Here is a 21,703-nt window from a genome sequence, read left to right as displayed (position 1 = left end):
ATACCATCTGCTATGGATTAGGAGAGATGTTATTAGTTGTTCTTGCCTTAGGTATGGAATATCATGTTTACTCTCGTAGAGGGTCCTGAAGTTTAAGTATAATTCAACAGGTATTTGTTGAGCATCTCATATGGGCAAGGCACTGTTGTTTCTGAGCAGATAAAAAAAGAAAAACTGTTCCTGCTTTATCATATATTAAAGAATCAGAAACTCAACTCCAGATAATGGAACATCAGACATCAGCTACCAATAAAGGGAGATACAGGCTTGAGAAATAAAGCCTTCGTGTACCTTAGAAATCACATCACAGACTAATTTAATAAAAGTGAGAATGTGATGTTTCAGAGACATTAGGAAATCGAGAGCACTTGACAGAATAGGTGCAAACACTAAGATGACAAAGGACTGGAATATAGGCAAGGATCACAGAAGCAACTAAAGGTTGCTTGGTATTGGTATCTGATCAATCAGCCCATCACATAATGTGCAGACCTCCCCACCAGATTAACATCTGTTTTGGAACTCTAGGATATGAGAGCCCCTGCCTGATAACAGATTCCTTCCATGCCGTACTATCCTAAATCTTGCAGCCTCTTCCGTGAGTTCCCTTACAGGTTTATTTCCTCTACACTGGCCATTATTCCAGCAAGTCTTATTCCAAAGATGGACATGTTTAAAAAAAAAAAAAAACCTTTGATGGTGAAAAAACTTGGTGATTGAGTTCTGTAAGAGGGAGCTGTGCACTGTCTCTAGCCAAATTAAGAATGGCATAAAATGCCAACAAAGGAGTAGAAACTCTTGCCTATAAACACTGCATGGGGTCATATGCCTCTGAAGTCACCAATCTAACATTTTGGTATTTAATTTTAAGAACATCAAAGATCCCTTCAGCTACTCAAGGATTGGACCTGTTACTTTAATTACAGTGATTACCTTCCTGGATACATCCTACTTCCCACAGCCTTAAAATTTCTATGCCCTATTCCTATCCCGCCTTTGTTCTTCAATATTTTTTTTTTTTTTTGCTTCGCACATCTTTAAAATTGGCTCTGTGCTTCTCAGAATTTCTAACCAAAGCAACTGAAGCTAGGGGGAAAAAATGAGACCTCAAATCACTTACCCAAGCTGGGTGGTTAAGATAATTTTTTTTAAAAACTGAGGTAACTAGTGTGGTTAGGAAAAGACAGTGAGGTAGAACTTGTTTTAGCATCAAAAACAAAGCTTTCGAACAGTACATTTTTATTTGACATTAAACAACAAACTCCCCAATTTGTCTCAGTTGTGACATATAGACAGCTTTAGGTTGCTTTTTTGGTGGTCATCTGAACTGAACAAGACTTTTCAATCTTCTAAACAACCAAGGTTCAGATATTATATGTTTCACATCAGTTCACAAGTCCAAGTGTGTCTTCCATTCATCAGAGCATTTTGGCATAGATCCCTTTAAGGTAAACGGGTAGATGCAAAGCTGTTTCTTTTTCTTAAGAAAAAAAAAAATTTGTTCACAACTTCATTTATGCCACAAAAATCAGATGACAGAATGTTCTATTATTTTTGTTCATCAGTAGTGGTGGCCTTGGGATGCCAAAAACTGTTAAATGAAGATTGTTACTTTCTCCTTTCCAATAATGCATCTCTCATCCCTACCTGGAGAAAGGGGAGTTACTGAATCCAGCTAATAGTACATATTAAACACCAAACATTATTAATATCAGATATACCTTATGCCTAAATAAAAATGTATAAAGCAAAAACTACAAACATTACCCCAAATCCCCTTCAAATTTGCTCCCTCCAGCAACTATCCCCTGCCATTCTTCTATTTCCTTCTATATTTACAGATGGTATTGTTGTCTTGCCATGTAAACTTCAAAGTTTAGATGCTTTGAAAGTATGTATGAATTATAGTGAACGATAAAGTCTTCTTTCTTTGTGGTGGACTGACTTTAGCTTTAAGACTACCTTATGATGGAGAGGTCACATAGATTTAATAAATTCCATAATTATATAACCCCAGGCTTAACTGATAGCCATTAAGCCAAAAATTATTTCTTTTTTTTTTTTCCATTTATTTTTATTAGTTGGAGGTTAATTACTTTACAATATTGTAGTGGGTTTTGTCATACATTGACATGAATCAGCCATGGATTTACATGTATTCCCCATCCCGATCCTCCCTCCCACCTCCCTCTCTACCCAATCCCTCTGGGTCTTCCCAATGCACCATGCCCGAGCACTTGAAACACTTTTAGAAATGAGTAGGGACAAAAGCTTTGTCTTCATTTTAACAGTGACCAGTTATTAAAATTGAATTACACTAAAAACAGCAATCCCCAAGTTAGATCTGGAGGTAGCAATGCTTTTAAGACCAACCCATTTTTAGAATCAGGCTTGGCCTTTTCTTTCACTCTTCCTCCTATCCCACCCTCTGTGAGTGATTTAAAAATAGAAAAGGCCAAAGCCCATTTGGTCCTAGATGTAGATTTTTCCCTCCAACATTTGCCAAATACTTTCAATTTCTATTATTCTTAAGATTTAAGCATGGTAAAATTGTTAGGCTATTTTCAAGTCTTATCTTAAGCAGGTTTTGATAGTGAAAAGGAAAAGATTTCTAAGTTGTAAGTTGAGAAGCTGTTGTTGCAAAACACAAATCATGTCTCCATCTCCAAACTTGCTAAGTAATATTAGAGGATTGTTTTTTAAAAAGACTTGGGCAGTGTATGTTTGTCATAGACAAAACTGTAAGTGTGTTTCAAAACCAATTGTGATTTGAGTATGAGTGGTTCTTCAAGGTTGGTACCAATGAGACCGAGGTTTGGAAATCAGTTGCTTCTCATCCCTCTTTTGGCCTACTATGGTCACAACCATTTTTCATGAGGGATGGGTTAGGAAAACGGAAGTGTTTTATTATAAGGAAGGACCCTGCAACTTAAGGAGCAAGCTCAGTAAAAACCCCTGCTTATTGTAGTGGCCAGAGTGGTTGAAGATGGAGTCAGAATTAAACCACACAATATTATTGAGGAAGTAAGCCATAGCCCTAATCAGAAAACAGGCCAAACGGCATTTTAAGTTCTCCGGGAAGGCATTCATTTTCTCATGTCTCCGGGGGCTAGCTAGAGAACCTAGCTAGAACCCAGCTAAGGAGCTTATACACAATAGGCATTCAAACATACTTGTAGAATGAATGAATAAATTTTAAAAATTAATTAACAATAACCTTTTCTCTTACATACCAGTTTCCAAGTCAAGTAAGTGTCTTTCAGTCAAGATCTTTTTTGTTTTCTGTCTAGGAATTAGCACAATGCACACTCATTCAATGAAGTTTCACTCCATTTCCTGGTTTTTTTTTAACTGCATCTCCAAGACAATTACCTTTTTACCACATCTATTTCATTTAGCATCACCTTCTTCAATGTTTGTATGAATAACTGAAAAGCTTTCTTATTCCTTCTCTACAAAACATGCCAAAGAGAAGGTGATCTGTTTAATCATTCCATCTCAGTATCTTAACATCACAGCTACTTTAGTTTTCTCAACTAATGAAAGAACTGCAATCTCCTATTAAATTTGTTCTTGTGTGTCCTCCATGAACTAGTGAAATTATATTCTGGTCTAGGTCTTTTAAACCTCTTTATTCTCCTCAGCACTTATGAACAGTACTTCACTCAAGTGAATACTTTACAAAATATGGAAAATTTAGGAAGGATCTTTTTTATTGTCTTCCTGGCTCTATGCCATAATAATCTTAATTCTCATCTTACCCATTTAACTATAATAAAAACAGAATATTAATGAATTAAAGGACAAACCCTGAGGCCTTTTTAACAATCTCCTGGCTTCAATCTAGGTCAATGAGCACATGACATTGATATTTTCTAGAGCCAAGAAAAATATCTTCATTTTACATTGAAAGAACCATATTTTTTTTCTATTTTTTTTTTAATTTTCAAGGCAAATTAATAGGTTTTCTGGACCAGACTTAACCAAGAAAACCGGAACAAGAATTCAAGGAACAGGAATAGGATCTAGAGAACAGGAACTCAAATATTTACTCAAAACTCAAAGATGTTTTTGGATCTTCAGCTATGATCTTTGGTCTATCTAAAGTCCTTTAGACTAGGCCCCTTTCACTTCTCTTATGCTCAGGACCTAGAATGATGTATTTTATATAAAAGATGCTGTTCATCAAATTAATCTAAAAGCCAACCTGAACCATTTTTTACTCTTTCAATGTCTCTATGCCAGGCCAGAGTGGATCGAATTCACCTCCATCTTCAGCATTCAGCATTTAAAAAATCAAAGGAGAATGACAACATCTTGCTCTTTAAACAAAGAAACAAAAAAATTTCATTCCTTCAGTCAAACCAGGGAGCAAGTGGCTTCTGGTCTGGATTTTATCTTTCCACCTAGCTCAGCATTCAGCATACTGCCTTGCACAATTCCATTCTGCCCATGTTTTTTATCATCAAATAAGCTAAGCAATGGTTAAGTAACTTTTAGTCTGGATTACCACACATGTTATTTACTCCATCTGATAAGGAGAGTCATTTTTATATCCTAGAGCATACACAGTTCTGAGCTTTATAGATGGAAAGTAATCAGTAACCATTCATTAAGCCAACAGTTAATTCTTTAGATCTGTATAGAACAGTAAGCTTTGTAAAATTTACACAGATCTCTGTTGCAGGTTCAACAATAATGACAATGAATTTTTGCATCCCTAGTTGCTATCTCTTGGAATAAGAAAAAGTAATCAATGTTCATTCAGCAGATATGGCTTATATATGTATGCCAGTTTAAGACCTACAAATTGATTTTATACATTACCTTCTGCTGCCCAGAACACAATAAAGATGCATTATCTTCATATCTTTTATGCTTATCAAGGAGACTGGCACATAATTATCATCCAGTCTTGCATTCATCAGACATTTAGTCCTTTATGTATCATATTTGGAGTGTTCAATAATTAACAATCCTTGCTCAAATTTTTTCTGACTTTTTTCATGGTATAATAACTATGATACAATTTTGTAAGCCTAGTATTAGGCATACCAACTGAGGAAATCAATAGTTACACTTATATGGTGCTTTAGAGTTCACAAAATACTAACATATATATTGCTTATTCTCAGCTGCAGGCACAATAAAATGATAAATTTGTGTGTCTCTTTAGTGCCTATAACAGTGAGTTCACATAGTAGGCAACTGATATTAATGACCCATTCACTTACCGAGTATTTAAACTCTCAGTTTATATAACTATTTATACTACCTTTCTCATAGTCGGTCAAGCACACAATGAGAATCTGTGGCTCAGATGGTAAAGAATCTGCCCGCAATACAGGAGACCTCAGTTCACTTTCTGGGTCAGGAAGATCCCCTGGAGAAGGGAATGACAACCCACTTCAGTATTCTTGTGTGGAAAAATCCACGGAGAGAGGAGTCTGGTGGGTTACAGTCCATTGGGTCACAAGAGTCAGACACGATTGAACGACTAACACACACAAATGTCTGTCTCACGTAAGTTTTGTTCACAGAGAAAACACCTAATGTTTTATATTTATGTAGTATTTTATAGTTAGAAAGCTCAATCTCATTCATTACATTTTCCTGTTACCCTGGAAAATATACTGGTAATAACTTGGTTCAACATGACCAGTAAAGTATTTATTGACTAAAATACATAATATCTAATTCCTTATATCTAAGTAGTATAGGACATAAACATCCCTCTTATTACTTGGGAGCATTGTCTTGGATTTCACAGTACCTGAAACAATAGCTGGCATATATAAGGAAATTAATACTTATTCATTCATTCATGAACATATAGCCCATTGATATTTATACAGTGCTTTAGTACAAAGCACTTTAAAATGTACTGCCTAAAAATTTTAATTATTCTATAATAAGAACATTTTTTTCCTTTGACATCTGTAGAGCCCAGGATGTTATCTGGCACATTATAAGTAATCACAATAGCTTAAATCCCTTGTGTTTACAGTATACTTTATAGTTTAAGGGTTTGGAAGCCTGGCATGCTGCAGTTCATGGGGTCACAAAGAGTCAGACACGACTTAGCGACTGAACAATGTTTTCTGTGACTTGGAATACTACGTCTTTACTCAAAATCACCATAGCCACAGAAACACAGTGGCCACATATATATGAATTGCTCATTTATCATAGACTTAATTCCTAATATCTGTACAGTAATACATACTTTTGAGAAAGCACTTTATTCACGCTTTTGTTCTTTGTATATACAGTGCCTAGAAATATATATACCATGTAATCAATGTTCATTCATCAACTCTGAAAATTGTGACAAGCTTTTAAAGTGCATAATAGTTTATAACTCACATTCACATATTTTTCTTCATATCACCTGGATATGACCATAAGTAATCACTGCATCCTTAGTGCATACAGGGACAGGCACAAAGAAATTAATATCGTTCAGCACACAGTCCCTGGCAATTACATCAGGGGTGATAAACTGTGGCCCACAGATCATATTTACTTTTTAAAAAAAAAGCAAAGAGAGACCATATGGCCTGCAAAGTATAAAATAATTGCCATCTGACCCTTTACAAAAAGGGTGTGATAACCCTTGATTTACGTAATGCTTCGCAACTGACAACGCATTTTCAAATGTTAGCTGTGTATGGGTGCCAATACATTATTAATGAGAATGCCTTTCTTTTTTTCTGTGTTTTATAGTGCTTTCATATATATTATCACTAAAATTATCTTTATTTATGGTAAGAGGAAAAAAATCAAGGAAAGGATTAAGCCTGCTAAATATTCCCAAATTTTCTCACCTTTAAGCCTAGAGGTGGGTATTAAACCCAGGGACAGAATTGATGCAGCTTACTACATTATTAGGCCACTACTATGAACAGGGAGTTCATGCTCCTTCCTTGGGGCCTCACTATGTGTTAGGTCCAATCCTCCTTCATAACCATCAGTAAGAACCCCAAACCTCAGGTATCCTGATCACTCAAGCTCAAATAAGTAAGATGTTGCTGGCTGGCAATTCTCAGCAAACTGGCACATCTGTGTATTTCTTATCTAATTCTTCTCATTGGCCTGGAGCATCTCTTCACATTTTCTCTAGATAGTTTGGCACTTTGTTTCCCCTCAGTAACTGAACCTGATACTTTCCTTCTCTCATCAGCCTAGAGCTGCTGAGGAAAGAGGGGACTGAAATATAATGTCAGCTATGTGTCCCTCTCAAGTGGAGAGGAGGTGAAGAGAAATGGAAGTTTAAAACTTCAAAAATTAATAAGTAGCTCAAAACTGTAATAAAAACAGGCCAAAGCATAATATTACTGATCTAAAGATATGTGTTTTTTTTTTAAAGGTAACAGCAACATCAAAAAGGATATTTCAAAAGAAGTAGATTTAAATGGAGACATGAGAAGAAGGAAGGGAGAACTAAAAATGTCCAAGAGTAAGGAAAAGAGCAATAGAGAAGAGCTGGGGTTTAAGATTCTCATCTTGGAATTTCCTTTGGTCCTGGGGCTTCTTTCCTTCCTGGTATCTCTGTCATGAACCTCCAGTTTCCCATCTAATTTAGTCTTGAAATATCTGTCTCTCTTGGGCCTTCTGTCTTATATAGATAGGTTTGAGTCCTGGGTCTTTATGTGTGCTTGGTTACTTCCATCTTTTGGGTCACAAGTCTTCAAGTCAAGGTTTTTTAATCCCATCCTGAGTCTTTGGCCTTCTGTCTCACTGAGACTTGAGTCTTCAATCCAACTCCAGTCTAGACATTTGGACCTTCTGTTGGTTTTGGATCATCTCACAGGGCGGTCTGGCATAAGGAACAGCTCTGCCATGCTTATTTTGATAATTGACACTCTGCACCTACTGGAAGGGGTTAGGAGACCCCTTTACAAACACACACAAGAGTACACACACACATGCACAAAAAAACATGCAGGAGAGAGAATTGCATGAAATCAAAGAGGGGGAGACATAGACTCAAGAAATACTCAAAAGTGAATAGAAAGGCAAAAGAAGAGAAGAATCAGGAGAACAGAGATGAATGCTGAAATTGAAAATCACAAAGAACAAAGAGACACTGGGGCACACAAAGCATGGGGAAAAAAAGAGAAAATGGCCGAAGAAAGACACAAAGAACATGTAGAAAAGAGAAATACGCAAGATAAAGAGTAGAAACAGCAGAAGGGTAGCCAGTATCAGAAAAGGTGAAATGTCAAACCAACAAGGGGAACAGGTGACAGAATTCACAAAGAGAAAAAGAAGAGAGGCAGGCATAGCAAGAAATGAGCAAAAGGCACACACAACCCAAGAGGCTCAAAGAAAACAGTGAAAGAAGAGCTAGATCTAGCAGAGCAAGGAGAATCAGTAACAAAATGAAGAAAACTAGAGAGAGACATCTAAGACAAGACACAGACCACTCCTGAGTATGAAAAAGTAAATGAGACAAAGATACACAGAGAAGAAACCAGCAAGAGAATCATGGAAATGGGTAAGACATACTTTAGACAAGAAAGACCAAAGACATTCAGAGAAGAAATAGACAAGCAAACAAATACACACTTATGAGTTTAAAAGATAAGCAAAGGCAGACATTCGTAGAAGAGGGTAAGAAACAGAAGAGACAAAATACAGTGACGAGCATGATAAGCACAAGAAGCATCACAAAGAGAAGAAAACAAAAAAGTTCATTAATAATTGCAATAATCTGTTATTAGTGTCCATACTATTTATATTACTACTAGCAATAATAATTATAATAGCAACAATTACCACCAGCACAGATACTCTTCTACTTACAAACTTTTAATTTGGGAATTTTTTACATAGAACCAAACCACATCAACTCTGTGCTACTAGATGGTATCAGTGGTCACTTGTATTGTGTCAAATGAACTTCTTAGGTTACCTTTTACCTACCATGTACTAGGCACTGTGCTAAGCACTTTACATAAATTATTTCATTTAAGCTTCACAAACAGACAAGTCTAATCAGACTCTAAATTGCCAAAAGGTTGTTCACGTAGTGAGTGGCAGAGGTAAACACAGAATATGTGCCTCAACATTCTGTTACAACTTTCCCAAGATTTCCAAGACAGCCAAATAAGGTGCCACACATAAGTGAATATTATACATAGTAAAGGGCCTTTAGAGAGCACCTAGTTAGTCCTCTCATTTTATATCTTCACCTTTCCCCATTCCTTTATAAAATTGACTTGATTTTTATACTTTTGATGATTATAGTGGCTGCTTCAGGGACTAGGTTTTCTTTAATATTAAATCCTAACTGCAGATTTGCTGACAAGAGTGAGAGAGGCCAGCCTTTCAGCAAAAAACAAAAACGTTTTTGGCTTAAGTTTCTATGTTTAGGCCTCTAAGGGTGGCAAAAGATCTATGTAGAAGAGATAAACAGACAAGGTGAAACTAAATTACCCTATGACACAACTGGTACACAGACTATATTATCTTTTGAGTTGCTTTAGTGAAACCAACTGTTAATGTAGGTTACTGATCATCCTCCCATCTCACATTCAGCACCTCTTCCACCATAGATCATTATACGTCATCCAACACAAACCTCCATCAAACAGCCATTAGCTCTAAAGTAATCCTCATAGGATTACACCAACAACAACTTACTTCACTTTGGTATTCTAAAATGCTAGCATGCCAGGCATGTTGATCTTCCTTGGTGTGTTCACATTTCTTGCTCTTTGCACTGCTTCAGGGAAAGATAATGATTTGGCAAATATGAAGGAAACAACCACGAGCTACAAAAGAAAACAAGAAAGAAACCATGTAAATGCCATGAAGTATTAACTGAGTACTGTGTTAGAGTTATGGGAATATCCAAATTAATGAGCTACAGAAACTGTCTCTACAGAGCTGAGAAAAATATAAAGTTGACACTTTTCGATTCTTAGAGATAAAACTAATATAACTGCTTCATTCAACAGAATAGGAAACTATGGCATAAACAGGAAAATGTCTTGCCTAATAACACTCAGGGAAAACCACTAGACCATTCAGGTATGACCTAAATCAAATCCCTTATGATTATACAGTGGAAGTGAGAAATAGATTTAAGGGACTAGATCTAATGGACAGAGTGCCTGATGAACTATGGATGGAGGTTTGTGACATTGTACAGGAGACAGGGATCAAGACCATCCCCAAGAAATGCAAAAAAGCAAAATGGCTGAGGCCTTATAAATAGCCGTGAAAAGAAAAGCAAAGGAGAAAAGGAAAGCTATACCCACGTGAATGCAGAGTTCCAAAGAATAGCAAGGAGAGATAAGAAAACCTTCCTCAGCGATCAATGCAAAGAAATAGAGGAAAACAAGAGAATAGGAGAGATTAGAGATGTCTTCAAGAAAATTAGAGATACCAAGGGAACATTTCATGCAAAGATGGGCTCAATAAAGGACAGAAATAGTATGGACCTAACAGAAGCAGAAGATATTAAGAGGTGGCAAGAATACACAGAAGAACTATACAAAAAAGATCTTCATGACCCAGATAATCATGATGGTGTGATCACTAACCTAGAGCCAGACATCCTGGATGTGAAGTCAAGTGGGCCTTAGGAAGTATCACTACGTACAAAGCTAGTGGAGGTGATGGAATTCCAGTTGAGCTATTTCTAATCCTAAAAGATGATGCTGTGACAGTGCTGCACTCAATATGTCAGCAAATTTGGAATACTCAGCAGTAGCCACAGGACTAGAAAAGGTCAGTTTTCATTCTAAGTCCAAAGAAAGGCAATGCCAAAGAATGCTCAAACTACTGCACAGTTGCAATCATCTCACATGCTAGTAAAGTAATGCCCAAAATTCTCCAAGCCAGGCTTCAGCAATACGTGAACCGTGAACTTCCAGATGTTCAAGCTGGCTTTAAAAAAGGCAGAGGAACCAGAGATCAAATTGGAAACATTCGCTGGATCATTGAAAAAGCAAGATAGTTCAAGAAAAACATCTATTTCTGCTTTATGGACTATGCCAAAGTCTTTGGCTGTGTGAATCACAATAAACTGTGGAAAATTCTGAAAGAGATGGGAATACCAGAGCACCTGACCTACCTCTTGAGAAACCTGTATGCAGGTCAAGAAGCAACAGTTAGAACTGGCCATGGAACAACAGACTGGTTCCAAATAGGAAAAGGAGTAAGTCAAGGCTGTATATTGTCACCCTGCTGATTTAACTTATATGCAGAGTACATCATGAAAAATGCTGGGCTGGATGAAGCACAAGCTGGAATCAAGATTGCTGGGAGAAATCAATAACCTCAGATATGCAGATGACACCACCCTCATGGCAGAAAGCAAAGAACTAAAGAGCCTCTTGAGGAAAGTGAAAGAGGAGAGTGAAAAAGTTGGCTTAAAGCTCAACATTTAGAAAACTAAGATCATGGCATACGGTCCCATCACTTCATGGCAAATAGATGGGGATACAGTGGAAACAGTGGCTGACTTTATTTTGGGGGGCTCCAAAATCACTGCAGCTGGTGATTGCAGCCATGAAATTAAAAGACGCTTACTCCTTGGAAGGAAAGTTATGACCAACCTAGACAGCATATTAAAAAGTAGAGACATTACTTTGTCAACAAAGGTGCATCTAGTCAAGGCTATGGTTTTTCCAGTGGTCATCTATGGATGTGAGTGTTGGACTATAGAGAAAGCTGAGCACCAAAGTTTGATGCTTTTGAACTGTGGTGTTGGAGAAGACTCTTGAGAGTCCCTTGGACTGCAAGGAGATCCAACCAGTCCATCCTAAAGGAAATCATTCCTGGGTGTTCATTGTAAGGACTGATGTTGAAGCTGAAACTCCAATACTTTGGCCACCTCATGCGAAGAGCTGACTCATTTGAAAAGACCCTGATGTTGGGAAAGATTGAAGGCAGGAGGAGAAGGGGATGACAGAGGATGAGATGGTTGGATGGCATCACCAAGTCAATGGACATGAGTTTTAGTAAACTCCAGGAGTTGGTGATGGACAGGGAGGCCTGGTGTGCTGCAGTTTATGGGGTCGCAAAGCGTTGAACACGACTGAGCGACTGAACTGAACTGAATAACACTTGGTGAGGCTCTGGAAACAACATCATCAATCACAACCTTATTCCTTTAATTGGATAGTAATCTGTACAAAGCCTATACAATCAGGACTTTCTACACTGAACAGTTACCTCTACCTCCCAACCTGCATCCCCCTAACCATCCTCTCTCATCACTGACCTAGAGTACACAGTGTGCTAGTCCTTTAGATCCAGTCTGATGATAGACAACTTTGTGCCACTTCTAATCACATTCCCATTCATAGCTGTGAAGCTTCTGTCAATTATCAGGCAGAGCATAAAAAGATAAATCTCTGTTTTATCTTCTCAAACAGCTTGTTTTTTGTTTTGTCGCACAGCTTTCCCAAGGCATCTTGAAGTATGTAAATGATTGGCAAAGTTCTCCGACAGGGCCTCAAGGGAGACTTTGATCAGTGTCACAGATGTGTCAGTCATCATCCATGTTCCCCTAAAAGAAAGAAAAACTTAGCTGTAAGCCTCTACCACATACTACAGTCCCATCCTAAACACCCTAACTAATGCAGCCTGCTATTTTCTTCACATCGTCATTCTAACCCATGTCACACTCAGTTACTTCCCTGGTTAATTAGGAGGCAGGTTTTTTTTTGTTTTTTTTTTTTTACCAAAGCAGACATAGATGACAATGACTAAAACAGTCTAAATGAAAAGCTAAGTGCAATGTATACTGAAAAACAAGAAATTAAAGACTGTTTATTACGCTTTTAGGGACAGTTTACCCACCTCTGGATGTGTGGTGTTTGTCTTGAGACTTCACCTTCTTAACGGGGCCCAGGAAAGAATCTTGGTAGAACCTCATGGCCTAGAGTTGTTGCTCAGTGGTAGTGAGTCTTTCCCCTGGAGGATCCTCATGCCCCATCTCCACCTAGGAATCGTCAAAGGGAATGGGTCACTAACACTGTAAAGCAACAGGCCTATTCTTTTGAGGTAGATCTGGAAAAGAGATAAAAGAAAAATAATTACTGAAATGCAGTATACTGCGAAAGTCTGTCCCAAAGAGTAACTAGGGGTTAAATTAAACTATATCTACCCTTTTCTTCAGAGTAAGGACTGGAGATTTAGAACTTTATATTCTATTAATAGCTACCAGCCTAGCAACATGCAAATTCCTCTATTCTTTCAAGCTCCATTCCCTGTACTTCCCCTCATTTCCAAGAGCAATTTAGAGCTGAATAATTACCAAAATTCCCATATTTTGTTTTAGTCACCAGTCTCTACTGATGAATAATCCTCTAGAGCAGTGGTCCCTAACTTTTCTGGCACCAGGACCAGTTTCATGGAAGACAATTTTTCCGTGGTCCAGGGTTGCGGAAATGATTTTGGGATGATTCAAGTACATTACATTTTGTTGTGCACTTTATTTATATTATTATTACATCAGCTCTACCTCAGATCACCAGGCATTAGATCCTGGAGGTTGGGGACCCTACTTGAGAGCATGGATTTTTAATGTCCTTGTGTTCTCAAAAAATAAAGTAGACATCAAGAAATTAAGGGATTGAAAATAACAAAAGGAGGAGCTAGCTTTCTCTATCAAGAGAGCCATCAAGCCACTTGAGAAGAATTCCAATGTGGTCTGACCATGTGAATTCTGTAAGACGTTGCCTCAGGCTTCTTTTATAAAGTACTATTGTAAGAATTGAGCAATCCATCTCAACAAAAGCACGTCTCTCTCACCTAGTTTTGTAGCATTCCCTTCTTTTATTAATAATTTGTAAACTAAGCAGTAAGATGTTGGAGCATTGCCAAGGTAAACAGAATTGTTTTCTCCTCAATCTACATGGTACAGTTCTTGAATAGCTTATATAAATGAGGTACCACCAAAGTACCAGGATATTAAAAAAATCAAGAATTGCTACAGGCACATAAAACCCCAGTTATTACAACAACTAAGCAAATCTATGCAAAAGGAAAAACAAGGATCCAATAATGTAGCTTACACAGGCCCTTGGGTCTCTATTATTCTACTCTTACACTCAAAAAGAAAAAAAAATGTATAGAAATTGATGAAAATTGGCTCATGTTCTATTTTTAAAAGGAGACCTATAGGAAGTTAAAGCCTTTAAACCCAAAGACAGAATTCACACAATAAGCTCCTTACACTACCTCTTTCTCCAGGGAAACTGCAAGCCATCCTATTAGATTGGTTGGAGCTTATCCAGATTCTCAAAAGGAAAGACCTGCTGAATATGGAGCTTCTTAAAGTTGCTTGCAGTTCTCAGGTTTGATATGCTTGGAATGTCCTTGAGAAGAAAGACAGGGCAGGGCTCAATATAATATTCATGGTGAGATTTGACAGAAAACAACTGAATTCTGTAAAGCAATTATCCTTCAATTAAAAAAATAAATAAATTTTTTTAAATGCTGAGAAAACCTCAACAACAACAACAACAACAACAACAAAAACCCACTAAGAAGCATTAACCTGAAGTATTAGATATAGGTATCTCCTGTCTTTCATCTCTAGCTTGTTGTCTCCCTAAGTTCCTGTAATGGCCAGCACTCGCAGTATCACAGAAGAACTAAGCAAGTATAGAAAAAAGAGCTAAATGAAAGTATGAGTCAAAGCAATAGCCACCTTAAGGGCTGTCTAAGTTTGTGGCCTAAAGGTGCTAAAAATACTTCAAGATGCAAAGCAGCAGAGGAGTAGCTACTGCTGCCTGGAAGTATAATTGCCTTGATCATTTTTAATAATTAGTTACCTGCCCTTACTATAGGATAGAAGGTCACTGAAGAAGGTCTAAGTCAGGTTTGCAATCTTGAAAGTATTTTTTATGTTATGATATAGTGTGGAAAGAACCAGCAATGGCTTCCAGATCCCTGATCAAGAATTACCACATTATAAGGATCTATTATAACATCAAACAAATCCTAGACGTTCACTCCCTGGAAGGAAAGTTATGACCAACCTAGACAGCATATTAAAAAGCATAGACATTACTTTGCCAACAAAGGTCCATCTATTCAAGGCTATGGTTTTTCCAGTAGTCAGGTATGGATGTGAGAGTTAGACTATAAAGAAAGCTGAGTGTTGAAGAATTGATGCTTTTGAGCTGTGGTGTTGGAGAAGACTCTTGAGAGTCCCTTGGACTGCAAGGAAATCCAACCAGTCCATCCTAAAGGAGATCAGTCCTGGGTGTTTATTGGAAGGACTGATGTTGAAGCTGAAACTCTAATACTTTGGCCACCTGATGTGAAGAGCTGACTCATTTGAAAAGACCCTGAAAGATTGAGGACAGGAGGAGAAGGGGAAGACAAAGGATGAGATGGTTGGCTGGCATCACCAACTCGATGGACATGAGTTTGGGTAGGCTCCGGGAGTTGGTGTTGGACAGGGAGGCTTGGCGTGCTTGGGGTCGCAAAAAGTCGGACACGACTGAGCGACTGAACTGAACTGATCACTTTGCTTAGTAACAGTGTTTTCCTCCACTCTTCTTCCTCTATGAACCACAGAATTTCCCCAAAATTTTATGGTACTCATCAAATTGCCCAACACCATAATAATTTGTTCACTTCTGTATCCACCATGAGATAGCAGATTCCTGGATAGGAACTATGTCTTTGATTTTACTATTTATTCCAGTGCCTGGTCTAATAAATATTTGTTGAATTAGCAAAAGGATTATCTTGAGTTTGAAGATGCCCACATTCCCAGAGCATCCCTTTCTACAACTGCTAGAGATTTTATTTCAGGCAATGAACTGAAATACAACTCCAAGATTCACCTTTGGATGCTGTCCAGTGCAGGCTTCAGTCCACCTAAACTTGATCCATACTTCCTCTTGAGTGGGGGGAACCAGCTCAGAATTCATCCCTTTAAAACAAATTCCAATGAATAGTTATAGCTGTATATTAGTATTGAATGATAACTTGATTAACTACAATAAAAGATTTCAGAAGCACAGACCAGTGTTTCTCAAATTGGGGTGATAAGAACCCTGGGGGTTTGTGGATATATTCACACGATCTCCAAGTTCTATATAAATTATTTAAAATGTTATATAAAATATTGTATCTTTGACAAAGCTATTTTGAAAATGGAAACCATGTTTACTTTTCAAATAACTTAAGTCAGTGTTACTCAAAACATTTACTCTTTAGGATCTCAAGAAAACTTGTTTCTTTAAAAGGTGCTGCATCCTGACAAATTACTTCAGTTTGAGAAACAAGAAGGCTCAGGACTATTCATATATTACCTCCAGTCAGTCAAATATCTTTAGGCACTGGCTGGGGGAAACAAGCTGTGAGGAAATATGGATATGAATTAAAATGGGCAGTAAGAGAAGCCCAGCTCATTAATATAATTCTTCTTGCTCTTACTGGGATACATGGACATACACAAAAAAAAAGTTTTCAAATTTGATGTTAATATTTTTTCAGTTCGATATTTGTTCTTTTTACACCAGAGAGGCTAATCTTTTTAGCTCATAAAAGTATTTGTTGAAAAATGTGAAAGGGAAGAGGGGAAGGTCATGGTCTTCTTATAGAACATATTTCTCTATTGCCCTCTTGCCAAAGAGGATCCACAAATCTCTCAAACTAAAAAGACATGGCTACTCTCATCTGTTCTTGGGCAGAGAGAGAATAAGAAGCGTAAAAAGTTCTAACATATCAGATTTATACTCCCAATCCCTAGAGCTTGAAAAACTCAAGCTTAAAACAATCAACAATTTGCCAGCCTGGATATAGCGAAACACAATGGCCAGGCGTTATTTCTAATCACTTTTCGTGAGTTCAAAAAAGGCAAAAACCAAATGACATTAAAATAAACCAATTATACTACCCAGGTGGCTGTAATAGTAATCATGTCCTGGACCAAAGACAAAAGTTAACCCACCTCCTTAAGTTCACCCTATCAACTTCAAACCCTAGTGTGCTCATTTTTTAAAACTCTATAACATATACTTCACACAAGACAGCACTTGATTATTATGTTCTACAGTTATTTCAAGTGTGCTTATATTAGCTTTTTAAACAATATAACCATATTGGGGATGAGATTATATAGGACCATAGCATTTCAATCCCTCACTTCAATATAGTCTAGCATAGGGCCAGATACACAATATTAATTTTGTAATTGTGTTAACTCATATGGTGATATATAAATTACAGATGAGGTAGAAACATGGAAGGAGACTTATAGGACCCTCCAATTTTTGTGTGGGTAGCATCTAAGAGAAAGAAAATGGAACAGGGAAAAGATTACTTAATAGCTACAAAGTAGTACTTACAGTATTCTAAAGAGCCAGAGACTCTTCTTACAGCTGTCCAAGGAGCTAGTAGTGCAAACTGCACCCTGAGCTGGGCCGATCTTTTGACATCCTTCTCAGACAACAGTATCCTTTTTCAGTGATTACAAAGAACTGCTGTGGTGATAGTTACTTGCTTCAGCAGTTCCATATCAAATAATTCTCTGCCAAACACCTTATACACTAGAGGCTGGGATGTTATTCATTTGTATTCATTTTCACTATTGAAATTTATATCCAAAAGACTGATTAGACCTTGGCTTATTTTTCTTTTCATATAAAATGGGGAAACTGGTTCCATCATTTCTAAGTCCTCACTTCAGTGTGGTGCTTTAGGTAACTTTAAAATAGCAGAATTAAACAGGGTACATAAAATGTAATTAATTAATCAAACAAAGTGATCTATGGTTTTCAAAAGCACCTCAGCATGTTCTCTCATTTTATCCTTTTACAGCAATCTTCTTGAAATAAGTACGGACTAATTGGAGCTCCAGATGAAGAAATTTAACGATTAGGAAGTTTAGGTAGTTTTTCCTAGAAGTGAATACTGGTAAAGCCCAAATAAGGAATGGTTTGAAAATAGTGGTAGAGCCCAAAGACACTGGTCTTAAGAGTTCCACTCTAAAACTCCTTTGGTAATATACTAAAATATCAAAGTCACAGTAGTCTATCCACAGACTCACCACCCTTAGTAAAATGAGAGACACTGGTCATCAGGTACATGATATAAATGGGTTTACCGACTTCAAAATTTCAATGACCAGGTTATCAATTCCACCCTGCAATCCAGATGTCTTTCTTAAAAAATTTAAAAAAAAACCAAAACTTTTTGGTTGTATCCTGGCAATTGGCACTATAAAGTGGCAATATACAAGAGGAAAGGAGAGACATAGCCAGGCAATCTGCTTTGAAAGGAAGAATGCACAGATAGTGCTAACCTTCCTTCCTGGGAAGTCAATTTTCAAATGATATTTATATATAATGAAAACCCAAAATAAAGGGTAGCAATCCAGTTCCCTTGGGTCTGACTTGCCTTGAGCATTTTGCCTAGTAAAGCAGTAACAGAGGGGATCAGGAACGGTTCTGTCCCCAGAGTATAACAATAATTGGAACTGGGATCATTAACAAATGCAGGAAAAGGAGTGAAAGCCCAGTCACCTAGTTCAGGTCTGCTTTTGGTAGTCCATACTGCACAAATATAACATCAAAATGGTGTGGAGATCTTGGGCTGATGGGCTAAAAAATGGGACAATCAATACTGTGTTAATAACACAGAAGGGGCTGTGGGTGGTCAGCACTATTCAGAAGTAACGCAAAGAAGGAAGTGGAAGAGTCCGTGACTGATGGGTGGGACCAAGGAAAGCGCAACAGGGAATTATAGAAATTCAAAGTGGGCAGAACAATGACATCTGGGACTGTTAACATTGTAAATCCAAGAGAAAAGTTTTGCTCAGTCAACATTTCCCAGCAACAGTGAAAAATGGGCAGGGCAGGGGTGGGAGGGGTGAGGGAGCATAATCTTATCTGGATAGATGGACACCTGAAATTATGAACGTTAAAAATCCATAAGAAGGGTCCAAGGGCAGGCAAGGGGTTTGAAGAGGGAAGATAAGGGCAAGGCCATGATTACTTGGAATTTGATACATTGGAGCCAATGCAAAAGGAGTGGGAATGTGGGTCACCCTTTGATGGACAAGTTCATAGCACAGTGCAGTGTTTATAGTTTATTATACCATGAGAAATTGGAGCTGAGAGTGCCTGCCTAACAAGACCAGGGAGGAAAAACCCATTGCCAACTGCCATTGTGCTCATCAGCAGTCCCAGTAAAAGTTTTGTGTCATCAGCAGCCCATGCAGTAATGCAAAGGGAGTATGAGGGAATGATGTGCTACTCTAATAGAAGGGTGTATAGATAAATATTCACACCCAGAGTCAAAAAAAGAAGCCTTAAGTCAGTACTCCTGATCCATAGTGAGGGTACAGGGATCCTATCTAAAGATCATACGTTTGATATATTATTGGTGCATATTAATTGTCCAAGAGCTGAGGTCATGATGGCTGACTGAGGGAGTATTACTGAAGTATACTGATAAAGCCAAGAATTTCTATTATGTACATTAACAGTAAGGGATCTTGGCAGGGAAACAGTATCCCCTGCACTATTACAAAGGAGATACAATAGTCCTAGAAGTAATAGGGTTATGGGAAAGTGCAACTCTGCACATTAATTGTCCAAATGGAAAGGTCTTAGCAATGGGCAAACTTACTGGAAGGCATAGGAAGTGAGGGGGAGCGTCCTTGTCTAGTGCACAAGAATGCACATTCACAAGCTAAGGAAAGGGAAGGCAACAGGATAAGATGAACTAAGTTGCAATTATGTAAATTAATGTTGAAGGGACATGATGTGGTCAATTAAAATCATATACCTTGTACAAATATAAGAATCTTAAAGGGAGTATGAAGCCCCTATAATGTAATTGTCATTACACATATTTGAGAGAGGGGCTTTAAGTGGACAGTACCCCACGCAGTAAAGCAAAGAGGATGAAAAGAGTCAGGGAGACAAGTTAACTCAGAAGACCATAGACAATTGTAATTACACATAGTCACAGTCCCAGAACAAGGGCTTTAAGGTGGTAAGTTAACCTGTGCTTCAATAAGTGAAAGGGTCCTGATCTAAAAAGCACAGCTGTGGACAACTGAGAATGTGTACAAGACAACTAAGATTGTGCACATTAACTGCAATAGTGTGTAAGATCTTAAATAGGAGGCACCTCCTGCTGAAACATAAATAGAATGGGGAGGGTCCTTACCTGAGGTACAGGTACAGGAGCAAACCTAAGTACATACATTAACAGTCCAAGACAGTGAATCTCAGCTAGTCAGAAGCAGTAATGTAAACAGGGCAAGGATATGGGATCCTAGTCTAACATAAGGGAGCATGGACTACTGAAATTATGCACATTTAAACTGTACAGAAGAAGCAGCCAGTTGATTAGGACTCCTGATGCAAAGGAGGTGGAATGGGATAGGTTTCTAGTGTAATTCTGCACATTAACTGTCCAAAAGAAAAACTAGTCAGTAGTCCCTGCTTTAATACTAAAAACTCAATATATTAGCTTATCATGAGGGCACATGCACATTGAGTCCCAAGAGAAAGAGTTTGGGTCACTACTATCCCCTGATATAATGCAAAAAGGGAGGGATATTAATTTAAAGAGAAGGACCTTAAACACTGGAATTTTGCATGTAAATACTCCCAGGAAAAAAGCAATGGAGGTGATTAATATATATTTTTATAAAACAGAATACAAGGGACTGAAGTGAAAGAATATATTGGTGGTGAATTGTCACGGTTCACTTTATTCTAGTACAAAGGTCTTGAGTAAAGGACATCCACCACTGAATACAAGGGAAATGAGTGGAGTCTTTATACACTGCAGAAGAAGAGGAACAAATGCAACTGCACATTAAAATGCACAAAAAGAAGGGCCTTAGTATTCAGGACCCTAAGGTGTAATGTGAGAGGATGAGATGCACCACAGTAGTCAGTACCCTCTGTGGTAAGCAAAGGGAGTAGAAAGGGAATGGAAACTAGGCTAACAGAAGGGACCATAGCTACAGTTAAGCATCCTTCCGTGTAACGCAAAGGAAAAAGTAGGAGGGAACAGGATCCTAGACATCAGAAGGGAACACAGCAGCAGTTATCACCTTGACAGTCCCAAATGCCTTCACAGATGTAAAGGAAGTCCTGGGATCCTAACTAACAAAAGGGACCACATCTGCATTTAGGCACATTCACAGGTTCCAAGTACCTTCTGTGGTAATAAAAACAAAGCTGGAGGGCATGGACTCCAGACTAAGAGAAGGGACCACAGTTGCAATTAAGCAGTTCTACAGTCCCAAATACACTCCCAGGTAATGTTAAAAGAGTTAGAGGGCATGGGATCCTAGGTTAACAAAATGGACCACAGTTGCATTTAAGCACCTTTCTGTCCCAAATACCAACAAGTAACACAAGTGAGAAGAGAAGGGTGAGATCCTAGAAGGACTGCAGCTGCATTTAAGCACATTAACAGTCCCTTGTACCCTCTTTTATAATGCAAATTGAGTAGAAGGGCATGGGAATCTAGACCAACAAATGAGGCTGGATAAGCAAGTACAGTCCCATGAACAGTCCCAAGTACCCCCTGCAGTGATAAAAAGGCAGTTAGGTGGGAATGGACTTTGAACTTTAACATAAGGGACTTTACCTGCATTTAAACACATTGAAAGTCCCTTGTAGCCTCTGGGATGATGCAAACGGAGTCAGGTGGGAATGGGATCCTAGGTTAACATAAGGGCCTGTAGCTGCAT

At 38.0% G+C, this 21,703-nt stretch overlaps 1 long non-coding RNA gene across 1 annotated transcript; it reads right to left on the bottom strand.

The window, feature by feature from the left end:
* Window positions 1-1,222: 1,222 nt before the first annotated feature.
* LOC133051901 (uncharacterized) lies at window positions 1,223-20,329 on the bottom strand. Its single transcript, XR_009691938.1, has 7 exons — window positions 17,331-20,329; window positions 15,822-15,910; window positions 14,203-14,339; window positions 12,820-13,029; window positions 12,239-12,526; window positions 9,649-9,779; window positions 1,223-8,570 (listed from the first exon to the last, which is right to left on the bottom strand). It is a non-coding gene; the product is annotated as an uncharacterized LOC133051901 (long non-coding RNA).
* Between the last annotated feature and the right edge of the window lie 1,374 nt (window positions 20,330-21,703).

Source organism: Dama dama, chromosome X (assembly GCF_033118175.1).
Source record: "Dama dama isolate Ldn47 chromosome X, ASM3311817v1, whole genome shotgun sequence".
NCBI lineage: Eukaryota > Metazoa > Chordata > Mammalia > Artiodactyla > Cervidae > Dama > Dama dama.
This window is presented reverse-complemented; position numbering and strand designations above follow the sequence as displayed.